The sequence below is a fragment of the Oryza glaberrima genome, chromosome 2, assembly GCF_000147395.1.
Source record: "Oryza glaberrima chromosome 2, OglaRS2, whole genome shotgun sequence".
Classification (NCBI taxonomy): Eukaryota; Viridiplantae; Streptophyta; class Magnoliopsida; order Poales; family Poaceae; genus Oryza; species Oryza glaberrima.
The window spans coordinates 29,128,325-29,143,270 of NC_068327.1; positions in this window are offsets into that span (position 1 = coordinate 29,128,325).

Here is a 14,946-nt window from a genome sequence, read left to right on the forward strand (position 1 = left end):
AAGTCAAAATATTTTATAACCTGAAACGGATAGAGTACTATCATTTGTAAATTAATGTACTCTTGTACAATACTTTAACAGGGCGGATCCATAATTCAGAGTCACCGAGGTCAAGACTTACTTGGATTAATATCGTGTTTGGGAGGGAATCAACGCACGCAGCGAAAATGAATAGACGTGCTGCGTTCGGCCTATGCGACTTCAACAAATTCCTTCGGGACGACCCTGTCTAATCCCCTACTCCTAGTACACTTTCTAGTTCAAATTTGAATTACAAGGGTGCACTTATTTTAGAACGGATTTAGTAGATAATTTTAACATGGTCACATGGGCTAACTTATATGGTTAAATCAATTTATGGGCTAAGCAAATGGATGGGCTAACTCTGCCGGAACATGGTGGCGTCAAAAGGCAAATCATATACTAATGTAATTCATTGAAGAACATAATGTCTACGTAGGTTAAATCAAGATTCATTGATGCCATGTGACAATAGCCTAACATGTTGGCTCCACGCCTCCACTGCTGTTTGTATGTATTTATGTCCTCCGCATATCTAGAAAAATAAAGAGTGAATTATATAGGCGGTCGCTAAACTTGTGCAGTTGTGTCATCTAAACTTTCAAAATACATTTTTAAGTCCTTGAACTTGTCTTGGGTAGCATATAGGTCCAAACCGGTTCTAAATTGTCCCATATGCTGACGTGGCATGACATGGTGACAACTACATGTTAGTAGGATCCACATGTCAGTCATGTATAACAAATAAAATTTAAAACCATATTTTCTCCTGTTAGGTAGAGAGAAAAAAAAGGTAAACTTAAAAAATAATTTTAAAATAGAGAGGAGAATATATATATATATTTAATTTTATTTTTTCTATGTAACTAACATGTGGGTCTGACTAACACATAGGCACCATCGTGGCATGCCATTTTAGCGTATGGAGCAGGTTGAGAGCCCGTTTGAACCTATATATATAACATCTAAGACAAGTTTGGAGATTCAAAAATATATTTTGGTAGTTCAAGGACCTAGATGATACACACATACAAGTTTAGAAACCGCTCGTGCACTTCACTAAAAAAATAAATGCATTCATTGTTGGAACAATTGTTTTTATTCTTCACGTATATATATGGACATGTCATTATTGCTAGTTTGGGGTGTAACACACCTTTTGCCAACACTGGATATTACTCCAGGATATTACTCCAGTGAGATATTACACACACACGGAGAGAGAGAGAGAGAGAGATCCTAGGCAATAAACTAAATCAAATAACATCTTGGATCTACATGTGTAAATTTCTCTTTTGGGATTTGTTCATCAGTGTAAAACATATATGTATAAGATCGAATTGTATATCGACAGGATATTTCATTTGATTTTCAATACAAAATATTTTTCATAGTATATTTTTTGTTGCGGTTGCTACAGTAACATTGCTAAAACAACTATCTCATGTGGAAATAGTTGAAAGCCTAGAAAATTCCAATATATATATACTGTCGACAGGTGATACCCGTAGACCGGATATAGAGGGTATTGGGGTACGTTGGTACAAGGATCTACGTAGTACGACATTGAACAATCAAAAGACAAGAATTATACTAGTTCAGGCCCCTTGGTAGGTAATAGCCCTAATCCAGTTGATATGGGATTATATGGTGGAAAACACAGATTATAAAGGGAACGATGGAACTTGTCGGATCCGGCGAGATCGTAGTCGAGTGGATTCGACTAGCTCTCGATGACTTGGCTCCTCACAGACTTCGACTTCGTAGGCTGTGTGGGTTGTGTTGGCTCTGAGATTCGATCCCCTATGCCCTCCCCGTGGTCCCTTTTATATCACAGATCTGGAGGTCTCCAAGTAGGACTCGGAGATATCGGACCCAATACGATACGTCGACGACCCAGTTCTGTCCAAGAAGGACTCTTCCCATCTGTAGATTTCGTGAAAGGTTTCCTTAGGATACGTAGGAAATATCCGCGTGCGCGTGGGTATGCCATGTCGATATGTAACGTATATCGAAGGGTAGAGGGTAGGCCTGACCCGTAACCCTGACAGTAGCCCTCGACTTCTGCTTAAAATGAACTCGTGCAACCATTTACGACTTCGGGTGTCGAGAACGTTGTCATTCCTAGTGCGAGGACCGCGGAGATAGAACGTAGTCGAGCATGCCGTTTGAAGCCCAACGGTCACGAGTGAATTTTGAACTGAAGTCCAGAAAATTGCCGCGCGTAACGGGCCCAGAGATTTCCGGCGGGGATCTCTCTCCGTTCCTTGGAATTCGCACCGTCGGTAGTGCGCTTATTTAAAGGAATTTTGGGAGCCCATTTTGAAGTCTGCCAATCTTGTTGAACACACACCGCCTGCCAGCGCTCCTTGCCTTCTTCGCCGCCACAAGAAAACCTAGTTCGCCAACTCAGGCTCGTTTTCCGGCGATCTTGGAACAGCAATGGATCTCGGCAAGTCGTCTTCCACCGACGCGACGTTGAAGAACCTTCAGGAGGACGGCGCCCTTCCTGGCCGTGGAGACATGGAGAGAGAAGTAGGAGGTACTGATCCTCAGCCCCTCTTGGGTCGCATGGTTGCGATCGAAGATTACGTTCTCTGCGGTTTTCTTCCTCCACCTTCCAAGTTTCTTCTCCTGGTGTTGAAAATTTCTATGGTCTTTCTCTTCTCCATTTGAATCCTAATTCCATCGCCTTTCTTAGTATCTTTGTTCATCTCTGTGAGGCCTACATTGGGGTAGAGCCTTTTCTCGATCTCTTCCGTTTCTACTATGAACTGCGTTGGATGGAATCCAATAGGGTGTCTGGTTGCGTCGGGTTCCGACTTAGTGATGGCATGAAGTCACGTTATATCCCCTTCCAATGTCCTTCTTCCCACAATAAGTGGCAGAATAGGTGGTTCTATTTTGAGATCAAGGACTCGAACCCTGTCTTCGTTGTTCCCGAGGATCAACCGGACAAGATTTCGGCCTGGACCGCCAAGCCCCCTTTGACCCCCTCTCTTCAGTCGTTTATCGACATCATCGATGATCTCCGAGAACGGGGCTTGTCGGGATATGAAGTCGCTGCAGACTTCGTTGGTAGGCAGATCCAGCCGCTCCAGGCTCGGGCCCATCCAGCCTATAACTATTTCGGGCCGGATGACGCGACCCGGGTTTCTCCTCGGGGTATCTTTCTCGTATTCATCTTGGCGTGCTTGTACTCGCGTTCCTCTTGACTTATCAAAAGTTGGTTCCCGTTTAACAGGTCTGAGCAGCGAAGCTGTAGAGCGGCGCGTCGGTCAAGTGATGATCAGCGGTCCGACTACGGCTAGCGACATCCCCGTGTCCCTTTGTGAAAAGGGGGCGGCAGAACGTGATGAAGCCATCAACGTAAGTGTATTTGATAAGCATCCCGTATTCTCCTTTTGAAATCACCTTATGACCTAATTAAGCGTAGGCCCTTCCTTTGACTGACATCATCGGGCCGCTTGCGGACCATCAGGTGGCGACATCTCTAAAGGAGAAGGTTGTCAAGGAGGCATCTGATGCGGCCACCACTAGCGGTGGCAAAGTCCTGACCAAGGCGAGGAAATTCTCGTTTGTACTCGGACATCGCCGCAAGGCAGCGACCCCCTCGATAATTTCATCTTGTCGTCAGATCGTGCAGCAAGGAGGGTTTCTTCTTACTCTGTATTGATTGTCTTTCAGGCTTCAGACGCGTCCCCTCCACCTCCACGACGACAGCGCATTGTGGCGATCAGCGAGAAGTAAGTAAACAGATTCTTGGATTCTCGTGCTTCTCGTTCAAATGGTGTTTGATTCGTGGTTGTCCGTAGGGAGGCGTGGGCGAAGGCTGCACGGGCCAAGTCCGGGGGAGCTTCCAGCACGTCACCTGCCACGGCCTCGACAGATGTCGTGCCCGTGACCAGGAGCCGGGAGGTGATGCCTAGCGGCCCCGTCAACGATCACGCCGGAGGGCACGTGCTGGCTTGCCTACGAGATCACCGCCCGCGCCTGGACCTCGAGTTTCTCCGCGAAGGTTTTGCTCGTTCTCAGAGAACTCCGGCGGAGATAGACCATCTGGCGAGGTCGATGTCGCCGCTAGCCGAGAAAATCTTCCAGTCTATGGACTAGCGTTGGCCTTCTTGGTAGTACTCGTGCCCTTTCATAGATATCTTAGGGAAAGATGTAATGTAGTGGAAAATTTATGTAAAAACTGTATGAATCATTTTGTGAATAAAGAAATATTCCTTAAACAAATGTATCTTACTCTGGATGTCGTGTGTAAGAGTGTGTTCTTAGTTAACGACTTTGGTCAGCTGTTTGAGTCGTACACTCTCCCTAGCCCCTAGCCTTGTCGTCGGAGGAATTTTCTCGGAGGATAAGGCTCTTGGACCCTTGACCTGCCTTGGTTGAATAAGCTCTGATCCTAGCCCCCAGCCATGAGGTTGGAAAGTTGATTTCCGATTTCACAGCTTGGTTAATACGCATGGCGAGAACTCTTACACGACCAGATCTTACATGGTCTTTTTTCTCTACAGGATCTGACAAGGCCTTATCGGCTCTGGGTGTCCCTAGCCGAAGATCCCTTAGGTTCCTCGGAGGCCTTGTCGAGACAGCGTAAAGGGACATAAGGACAGGTTTCAACGCTAGGTGTCATCAGAGTAAGGGATCATCGGGTGAAAACACTTTGATTGTGATATGGGACCTAGAAATAGGCTTTATTGATACTGTAAGGGTACTTACAGGTACAGTGGTATTGACTAATACATAGAATTTACGTAGTTGGTCAATGTTCCAAGAATTTGCTAATTCGCGACCGTTGCCGTCTGCGATTTTGAATGTGCCTGACCGCAAGACTTGTGTGATCGTGTAAGGTCCTTCCCATTTTGGTGAGAGTTTGTTTCGCCCTGCTTGGGTTTGAACTCGTCAGAGGACATAGTCGCCGATCGAAAGTATGCGTGCTCGGATGCGCTTCTCATGATAACGGCGGAGGGACTGTTGATAACTGGCTGCTCGGACGGCAACTCGCTCACGATGCTTGTCGAGAAGATTTACATCGATGTCTCGGTGTTCCTCCTGGTTCTCGTCGGAATACTTCTGTACTCGTGTACCCTGATGTTGTAGCTCGCCGGGGAGCATGGCCTCGGAGCCGTACACGAGGAAGAAGGGTGTTTCCTTATTGGACGTTATCGGTGTGGTGCGTACGGCCCATAGTACTGATGGGAGTTCTTCAACCCACCTTTTGTCTTGTGACATGAGCCTGTCGTAGACGCGGGTTTTCATTCCTTGTAGTACTATGTCATTTGCCCTTTCGACTTGTCCGTTGCTTTGAGGGTGAGAGACCGAGGCGAAACATATTTTGACTCCCAACCAGATGCAGTAATCTTAGAAGTCGGCGCTGATGAATTGGGAGCCGTTGTCGGTTATGATGCGGTGCGGTAGTCCGTATCTGCAGAATATCCCTCTGATGAATTTGATGGCGTTGTCGGCCTTGATTTCCCCCGTGGGCACTGCTTCTATCCATTTGGTGAATTTGTCGATCGCCACAAATAGGAATCTGTAGCCGCCTTTTCCTCGTGGGAATGGCCCAAGTATATCTAGCCCCCAGCACGAGAACGACCAAGTCAGAGGGATAGTCTGGAGCGCTTGCGTGAGTAGCTTTGTGTGTTTACTGTGGAATTGACAGGCTTCACATCGCTGGACCATGTCGCATGCATCTTTAAGGGCGGTTGGCCAGAAAAAGCCTTGTCAAAAAGATTTGCCAACCAATGTCCGACCGGCGGCGTGTGACCCACATATGCCTTCATGTATGTCGAGGAGGAGGTGTCTGCCGTCGTCCGTAGAGACGCATTTGAGAAGTACCCCGTTTAGAGCTTTTTTGTATAAATCGTTACCGACCATATAGTAGATCTTTGCTTTACGGGTTATTTTCTCGGCCTCTGTATCGTCCTCGGGCAACTCCTCGCTGCTGATGAATTTGATTAATGGGATGCGCCAGTCGTCTGTGGTTTCGATATCAGCAACGGTGCGTTCTGCCTCGGTGACCTCCGAGCTGATGTCGGGGGTGTTCGGGCTAACTTCGCCGCTAACTTCTTTCACCGATGGCTTCGTCAGGATATCGAGAAAGGTGCCGGGTTCGAGCGGTTCTCGTCTGGACGCGCGTCGTGCTAGGTCGTCTGGCTCGACGTTGTCCTTGCGATAGACGTGTCGGACCTCGATCCCATCGAATCTCTTCTCTAGCTTCCTGACTTCTGCGAGATACTTGGATAACTCGGGGTTAGAGCATTTATAGTCTTTGTGCACCTGGTTCGCGACTAGCTCGGAGTCCCCTTTGACGATTAGTCGCTTGGCCCCAAGTGCGGCTGCAGCTCGTATCCCGGGGAGTAGTCCTTCGTATTCTACAGTATTATTGGTCGCCCTGAAGTTGAGGTGGATTGCGTGCTTGAATTGAGATCTGGAGGGAGACGTCAAGATAAATCCTGCCCCTGCTCCTTGGCTGTTGAGTGCGCCATTGAACGCCATTGTCCATGTTTCGTTGTCGCCTTGGTTGTCTGATTTGTTGTCTGGCATAGTCCAATCGGCAACGAAGTCGGCGAGTACCTAGGATTTGATGGCTGTCCGCGGCACAAAGTGGACATCAAATTGGCTTAGCTCGACTACCCATTTCGTAATGCGGCTGACAACGTCTTTGTTTCTCACAACTTCTCCAAGGGGGAAGGAGGATACAACTGTGACTCTGTGAGCTTGAAAGTAATGGCGCAGCTTTCTTGATGTCATGATGACTGCGTAAAGCAGTTTTTGGATCTGTGGGTATCTTGTCTTTGCGTCATGGAGAGCTTCGCTAACGTAATAAACTGGTCGCTGTACTTTCTCTCTCTCGACAACAATGACAGTGCTAACGGAATATGGCGTGGCAGCAATATAGAGGAATAATTCTTCATTAGGTTGGGGAGCAACAAGTACAGGGGGGTTTGATAGGTAGCGCTTGAGTGCAATAAATGTCTCTTCAGCTTCCTGTGTCCATATAAATTTGTCTTGTTTCTTCAATAGAGCGAAGAAAGGTTGTCCTCGTTCTCCCATCCTAGTGACGAATCTGCTTAGTGCTGCCATGCATCCGGTTAGCTTTTGTACCTCCTTGAGTCTCGTGGGCGACTTCATGTTCTCGATTGCTTTGATCTTCTCGGGATTTGCCTCTATTCCTCTGCCAGAGACAAGGAATCAGAGTAGCTTGCCCGACGGTACTCCGAACGTGCACTTCTCAGGATTGAGCATGAGGCGATATCGTCGGAGGTTGTTGAACGTTTCCCGCAGATCGTTAATCAATGAGTCGCTTGTCTTGGTTTTGACGACGATGTCGTCAACGTAAGCCTCGACATTGTTGCCAAGCTGGTTGCTAAGTGCGCCCTGGACCGTGCGCTGGAAAGTATTCCCGGCGGTTATCAGTCCGAACGACATCTTAACATAGCAAAATACCCCGAACGGCGTGATGAATGCTGTCTTCTCTTCGTCCTCTTTTGCCATGCTGATTTGGTGGTAGCCAGAGTAAGCGTCGAGGAAGCTCAATAGCTCGCAACCGGCTGTTGAATCCACCAATTGATCTATTCGAGGGAGAGGAAAGTGATCCTTGGGACAAGCCTTGTTGAGGTCGGTGAAGTTGACACACATTCTCCATTTTCCGTTGGCCTTCCGCACCATGACTGGATTGGCTAGCCACTCTAGATGAAGTACTTCTCTGATGAAGCCAGCTTTGAGAAGTTTGTCGAGCTCTTCTCGTTTGGCTTGTTTCCAGTCTGGTGCAAATCTCCGCAGTCTTTGCTTTACTGGCTTGGCATCTGGTCGCACCATTAGTTGGTGCTCAATCACCTCCCTGGGGACCCCCCGGCATGTCGGACGGCTGCCAAGCGAACACGTCGGCATTGTCGCGGAGGAAGGTGATGAGCGCGAGTTCCTATTTCTCGTTTAGTGTCGCCCCGATCTTGACAGTCTTGTCGGGATTGGCACTGGAGAGTGGAACGATCTTGATGGCGCCGTCCGGCTTCGGCGTCTTATTTGTCTTGCTCACTTTCTTGGGTGGCTCAGTCGTGGCGGGTGGGCTGGGCGTTTGCTCGACTATGGTGAGGCTCCGCTTGTCGCACTGCACCGCTAGCTTTGCGTTCTCCTGAATGGTGATTGTTCCCTTCGGTCCCGGCATCTTGAGCACTTGATATGCGTAGTGAGATGCGGCCATGAACTTCGCAAGTGCAGTTCTCCCGATGATGGCGTTGTAAGTTGTATCGAATTCAGCGACATCGAAGGTGATCTGCTCTGTTCGGAAGTTGTTGGCCTGGCCGAAAGTCACAGGCAACGTAATCTTGCCCAAAGGTCTGGATGATGATTGGGGAGTAATTTCATGGAAGGGTTGATCGGTTGGTGTTAACTCACTTTGCGGAATTCTCATTGCGTCTAGAGTACTGGCGAAAAGAAGATTGATCGAGCTGCCACCGTCGATGAGAACTCGTGCTACCTTGATGTTCCGAATAGTGGGTTCGACCACGATCGGATATCGTCCTGGGATAACGACGGTCTTGGGGTGGCCTTCTTCCGAGAACTCTATTTTCTACTCAGACCACTTCATCTTGGGTGCAGCCCCCCGCCATGTCGAACAGACTTCACGTTCCACTTTCTTGTATTCTCGCTTGGAGGAGTACGTTGTGGAGCCGCCGAAAATGTGTGAGACGTGGAGGTCGGAGTCTGAATACGCAGAATCCGATTCGTGAGGAGCCGTCTCTTCGTTCTTCTCGACAACGCGTACTCGCTTGCCTTTTTCAAATGCCATGTGCTTCTTGAGCGATTTTTTGAAAACAAGGCAATCTTGCAGAGAATGTCTGTCCGTCTTGTGTATGGGGCACCAAGATTTCTTTGTGTCGCTGCCTTGTGGGTCTAGGCGCTTGGGAGGGTTCGCGTATTCTGCAGCGAGGACTTCCGCTTGAGCTTTCCTTTTCCCATTTTTGCGATTTTTCTTCTTGCTTGACTCAGATGCGTCTGTGGCTGATTTCTTCTCTCCCCCGATCTTTGGCTTGTCGTTCTTGCATCTTAGCGCATCGTCCACATGGGCGCATCGCTCAACGATCTCGAATAACCTCCGAGTGGTTGTGATGCGTCTTGTCGCCAATTCCTGGGTAGTGTAACGATCTCTGACACCGGATTTGAAGGCGCGGATTACAGAAGCGTCGGTGATTTCAGGGATTGTGTTTTTGCATTCGTTGAAGCGTTGAACATATTCCCTCAATGATTCACCTGAATTCTGTGTCCGTGTAAGTCGTCTTTGATCGCGTGGCGCTTGTACGTTCCTTGGAAATTAGCGACGAATTGTTGCCACAGTTCTGCCCACGAAGAGATTGAGTAGGGAGGAAGATGCATCAGCCATGAATGTGCAGAACCCTTCAACGCAGTTGGTAAATAGTTCGCTAGCGCGTTGTCGTCTGCTCCGGCAGCATAGAGTACTGTGGAGTAGACTTGAAGGAATTCTTCTGGGTCGGTGCTCCCATCATACTTTTCAATTGCTCCGGGTCGGAATCTCTCAGTACAGGCCATCGGACATCACGTAGGGAACGACCGAAAGCCCTACACCCAGCGTTGGGGGCGGTGGGTTGTCGGCGGTCGTGTGTCCTTCGTGGATGTCTGTCTGACGATAAGGAGGACGCAGATGATGATGATGAGGATGGGTCGCTTGGTTCCGACACACGATTACGAGGAGGACAGCCTGGATCTCGGGAATCCTGTCGTTGTCTCTCGCTGTTGTCTCGGCGCCGATCTCCATTATCGTCGTCGTTACGGCGGCGGCCATGACCAGCATTGTCTGGCCCCCATCGTTCGCGATCGTTGCGATCGTGGTGGTTGTCGTGATCCCGGTCCTCATTTGAGCGGTCTCCTCGATTTCCGTTATCATGGCGCCGTGAAGAGACATGACGCCGAGAGCGATTTACATTGTCTCGTGTGCGTCGTGCTTCTCGGCGGCCGTTGATTTGATCTCGGAGATCGCCAGCACCGCGAGGTGGAGGAGTGGCTCGTTGAGGTGATTCCCTCCGTTCCGGATCTTCACCATTAGCGTCGCCAGTTGGCGGCTGATCTTGGTGCGCTGCGGTAGCGGCTTCTTCAAACGCGTTGCTGAGGTTGGTCACCGATTCCCGTAGCCGTTCTGTCCAACGCTCGAGGTCATCGTTCAGAATGGGATCGTAAGGAGTTTCCCTCAGTATAGCTTGAACGACCTTGATGTGTTGGGCTGGAGTAGTCGATTGATTCGCCGCTTCTGCATTGGCTTGCGCTGACGTGCCAACGTCATCGATAGCCAATACCTCCCGCGGCACGCTCGTTGTCGATGACCCATAGTCTTCGAGAAGATGTAAGACCGATGGTTCGTGAGGATCGATATCGATTACCCCAACGAATCAATCTGAGGCTGGAGTCGCTCCTTGTTCCTTGCCGTTATCCCTGACGGGGACGTATGACTTAGGAGACGGAGCTTTCATGGCGCCGAGGAAGACTTTGCAACTCGAGAGGTCGTGATTCTTTGTCTTGTGAATAGGACAATAGACATCCCGAGTTGGAGAAGTACGTTGAATTCCACGTTCTTTGCAGGCGCGAATTTCAACACGGACGTTGAGGAAAACCCAACAATCTTGCAGGGTGTGTTTCTTAGTTTTGTGGATAGGACACCAAGACCTTGTGGCTTCGGAAGTCATCTTTGCCGGCTCGTGGTTTATGTCGGAAGGACAAGGTTTGGCCGTATCAGAATCCTTCCCGAGCTTGGATGTCGTCGATGATCTGTTCTCCGTTTCGACGGGTGGATTTTTCGACATGGAGTCGCCTTGGTTTGTAGCCACTGCGTTCTCGTTTCCGATCATTGGAGGACCGGTTGAGATCGGCGTCGTGGTGTAAACCGGGAAGACGATTTCGCCGACTTGAGTCCATACCAGCATTGTTGAAGCAGGGAGCGCTTGGCTGAGGCTGGTGTTGACGTTGTTGTCGACGAAGCTGGATGACATAGTAGTAGAACCTTGAGTACCAAGTGCCCCTACCTGGCGCGCCACTGTCGACGGGTGATACCCGTAAACTGGATATAGAGGGTATTGGGGTACGTTGGTACAAGGATCTACGTAGTACGACATCGAACAATCAAAAGACAAGAATTATACTGGTTCAGGCTCCTTGGTAGGTAATAGCCCTAATCCAGTTGATATGAGATTATATGGTGGAAAACACAGATTACAAAGGGAACGATGGAACTTGTTGGATCCGGTGAGATCGTAGTCGAGTGGATTCGACTAGCTCTCGATGACTTGGCTCCTCGTAGACTTCGACTTCGTAGGCTGTGTGGGTTGTGTTGGCTCTGAGATTCGATCCCCTATGCCCTCCCCGGGGGGTCCCTTTTATATCACAGATCTGGAGGTCTCCAAGTAGGACTCGGAGATATCGGACCCAATACGATACGTCGACGACCCAGTTCTGTCCGAGAAGGACTCTTCCCATCTGTAGATTTCGTGAAAGGTTTCCTTAGGATACGTAGGAAATATCCGCGTGCGCGTGGGTATGCCATGTCGATATGTAACGTATATCGAAGGGTAGAGGGTATGCCTGACCCGTAACCCTGACATATACATACTTGTGAACAATTTTGTTGATATCTACTACAATTAATGTTTTGACCATTTTTGTTTGTTTTGTCTAGTCCGTTACATGTTCAAATTGCCTACGGATAGTATATTCTTGGTTTGAATCAACAGACACTGGTGGAGAAACCATCTTTCGTCGGTCGGCCGAATTCCACAATAGTCCCGGTTGCAATAAAAATCGGGGCTAAAGATGATCTTTAGTTCCGGTTAAAAAGGGTAACGGGTATATTTGATCTTTAGTCCGGTTCAAATGCTATCAGGACCTGTCAGCCCCCCCCCCCCCCCCGGACTAAAGATCGTAACTTTAGTCCTGGTTGGTGTTACCAACCGGGACTAAAGATCACGGGGATCTTTAGCCCCGGTTCATAACACCAACCGGGACTAAAGTCCCACCCCTATATATATGTCTTCTTCCTCCTCCACCTGCCCGAGCAAGCTTCAAAATTTCTTCAAAAAAGAGGGGAGGTCATGCCAAAATTTCTAGTGAATTTATTTTGGTGATTATATACAAATCGGAGGTGTCTAAAAAGGTTAGCAACTTCATCCTCCAATGGTTTTTTTGTCATATTACATTTGGAGCTATGTTTTGCACACTATTTTGTCTCCAAAATTTAGTTGTAAGTTGATGAGAGAGAAAATTTGTGTGGAGAAGAAACAATATATAGAAATTTAGTTTATTTGCTAAAGAAGGTTTTATAAAATAGTTGAGAAGGAAAATATAGTGAAAGTTAATCTTAAATAATAGAAAACAAACTAAAATGAAAATTAAAAGAAGTACAACACATTAATATTAGTTTAAAACTTTAGAAATAGTAAATAAGAATTATTTGGTGTAATATTTTATAATTTTTGTATGAATAATGATATGTCATTATTGTATGACTGTTGAAAGAGTTTGTAATTATTTTATAATTATTGTATGACTGTCATTATTGTAAGAATAATTATTTGTGTACGATTTTTTTTCATCTCATGTAGATGGATCGGCAATGGATGTACGCTGACCGGCGGTCCAAAGAGTTTATTGATGGCGTGCATTATTTTTTGAGAGTGGCCGAAGCTAACAGGCATAAGGGTTTTATTTGTTGTCCATGCAATAAGCGTAAGAATCAGAAGGGGTATTCTGCATCCAGGACTATTCATTTCCACTTGTTTGAGTCGGGGTTCATGCCAAGCTATAACTGTTGGACATCCCACGGAGAGCAAGGGGTTGAAATGGAAGAAGATGAAGTGGAAGACGACAATATTCCGGACTTTGGTCAGTACGCTGGATTTGAAGGAAATCAAACGGGCGAGGAGGAAAGGGATGCTGATGGTAACGACGTTGCGGATGATCTTGGTCAGATGTTGCAGGATGCCAAGGAGGACTGCGAAAATGAAAAGGGGGCCCATAAATTGGACAAGATGTTAGAGGACCACAAAACGTCGTTGTACCCAGGTTGCGAGCAGGGGCACGAAAATTTGGATACCACTCTGGAGTTCTTGCGATGGAAGGCAAAAAATGGTGTTAGTGACAAGTCATTTAGCGATTTATTGAAACTCGTCAAGAACATTCTTCTGGAGGGAAACAAATTGCCCGAGACAACGTACGAGGCTAAGAAGATAGTCTGCCCTCTAGGACTAGAAGTTCAGAAGATTCACGCATGTCCGAATGATTATATCCTATATCGTGGTGAGGAGTACGAGAACCTAGAAGCATGCCCTGTTTGCAAAGCACTACGATACAAGATTAGACGAGACGATCCAGGAGAAGTTGACTGGCAGCTAACAAAGAAGAGAATTCCTGCTAAGGTGATGTGGTATTTCCCTATAATACCACGGCTAAGGCGTTTGTTCAGGAACAAGGGGAATGCTAGAATGATGCGATGGCACGCTGAAGAGCGTCAACAGGACGGGATGCTGAGACGCCCCGCTGATGGTTCGCAGTGGCGAAACATCGACAGAAAATTTAAAGACTTTGGAAAGGACGCACGAAACATACGGTTTGGTTTAAGTACGGATGGCATGAATCCTTTTGGAGAGATGAGCAGCGGCCATAGCACTTGGCCTGTTACGATGTGTATCTACAACCTCCCCCCTAGCTATGCATGAAGAGGAAGTACATAATGATGCCGATTATTATTCAAGGCCCTAAGCAACCTGGTAACGACATCGATGTGTACCTAAGACCACTGGTCGAAGATCTTAAACTGTTGTGGAAAAAGGAAGGTGTCCCCATGTGGGACGAGGACAAACAGGAGGAGTTTAACCTACGAGCACTGCTGTTCGTAACCATCAATGATTGGCCTGCACTTAGCAACCTTTCCGGTCAGTCCAACAAGGGGTACAAGGCTTGCACTCACCGTATGGATAAAACAGAAAGTACGTATCTTAAGCACTCTAGGAAGGTTGTGTACATGGGTCATCGTCGATTCCTTGCTGCAAACCACCCGGTACGGAAGAAAGGCAAGCACTTTGAACATAAGGCGGACCACTGTACGAAGCCTAAACATCGCAGCGGGAAAACAGTGTTTGCTATGGTTAAAGATCTTAAAGTAGTGTTCGGAAAGGGGCTTGGAAGCTAGCCTATAGAGAACGAAGATGGTCACGTGGCGATGTGGAAAAAGAACTCTATATTTTGGGAGTTACCCAATTGGGAATTCTTGGACGTCCGCCACACAATCGACGTGATGCTCCTCACTAAGAACCTTTGCGTAAACCTTCTTGGCTTCCTAGGTGTATACGGAAAGTCGAAAGATACACTGGAAGCACATAATGATCTGAAGCATATGGAACAACGCGGTGACCTTCACCCGGAACCAAAGGAGAAAGGAAGCCATTACTTGAGTCCAGCCAGCTACACTCTTAGCAAGGCAGAGAAGGAAAGTATGTTTGAATGCTTGGAGAGCATAAAGGTACCGTCTGGATACTCCACGAATATCAAGCGAATAATAAGCACGAAGGAGAAGTAGTTCACAAACCTAAAGTCTCATGACTGTCACGTGTTGATGACACAACTGCTACCAGTTGTAATAAGGGGTATCCTTCCAGACAATGTCCAGGCAACAATAACAAAGCTATGTGCTTTCATGAACGCAATTTCGCAGAAGGTCATCGATCCGGATAGATTAGAAGCCCTTCAGAATGATGTGGTGCAATGTCTTGTCAATTTTGAGTTGATATTTCCACCTTCATTTTTCAATATAATGACGCATCTGCTTTGTCACCTTGTCAAAGAGATCAGTATTCTCGGGCCTGTGTACCTACACAACATGTTTCCTTTCGAGATGTACATAGGCGTTCTGAAGAAGTA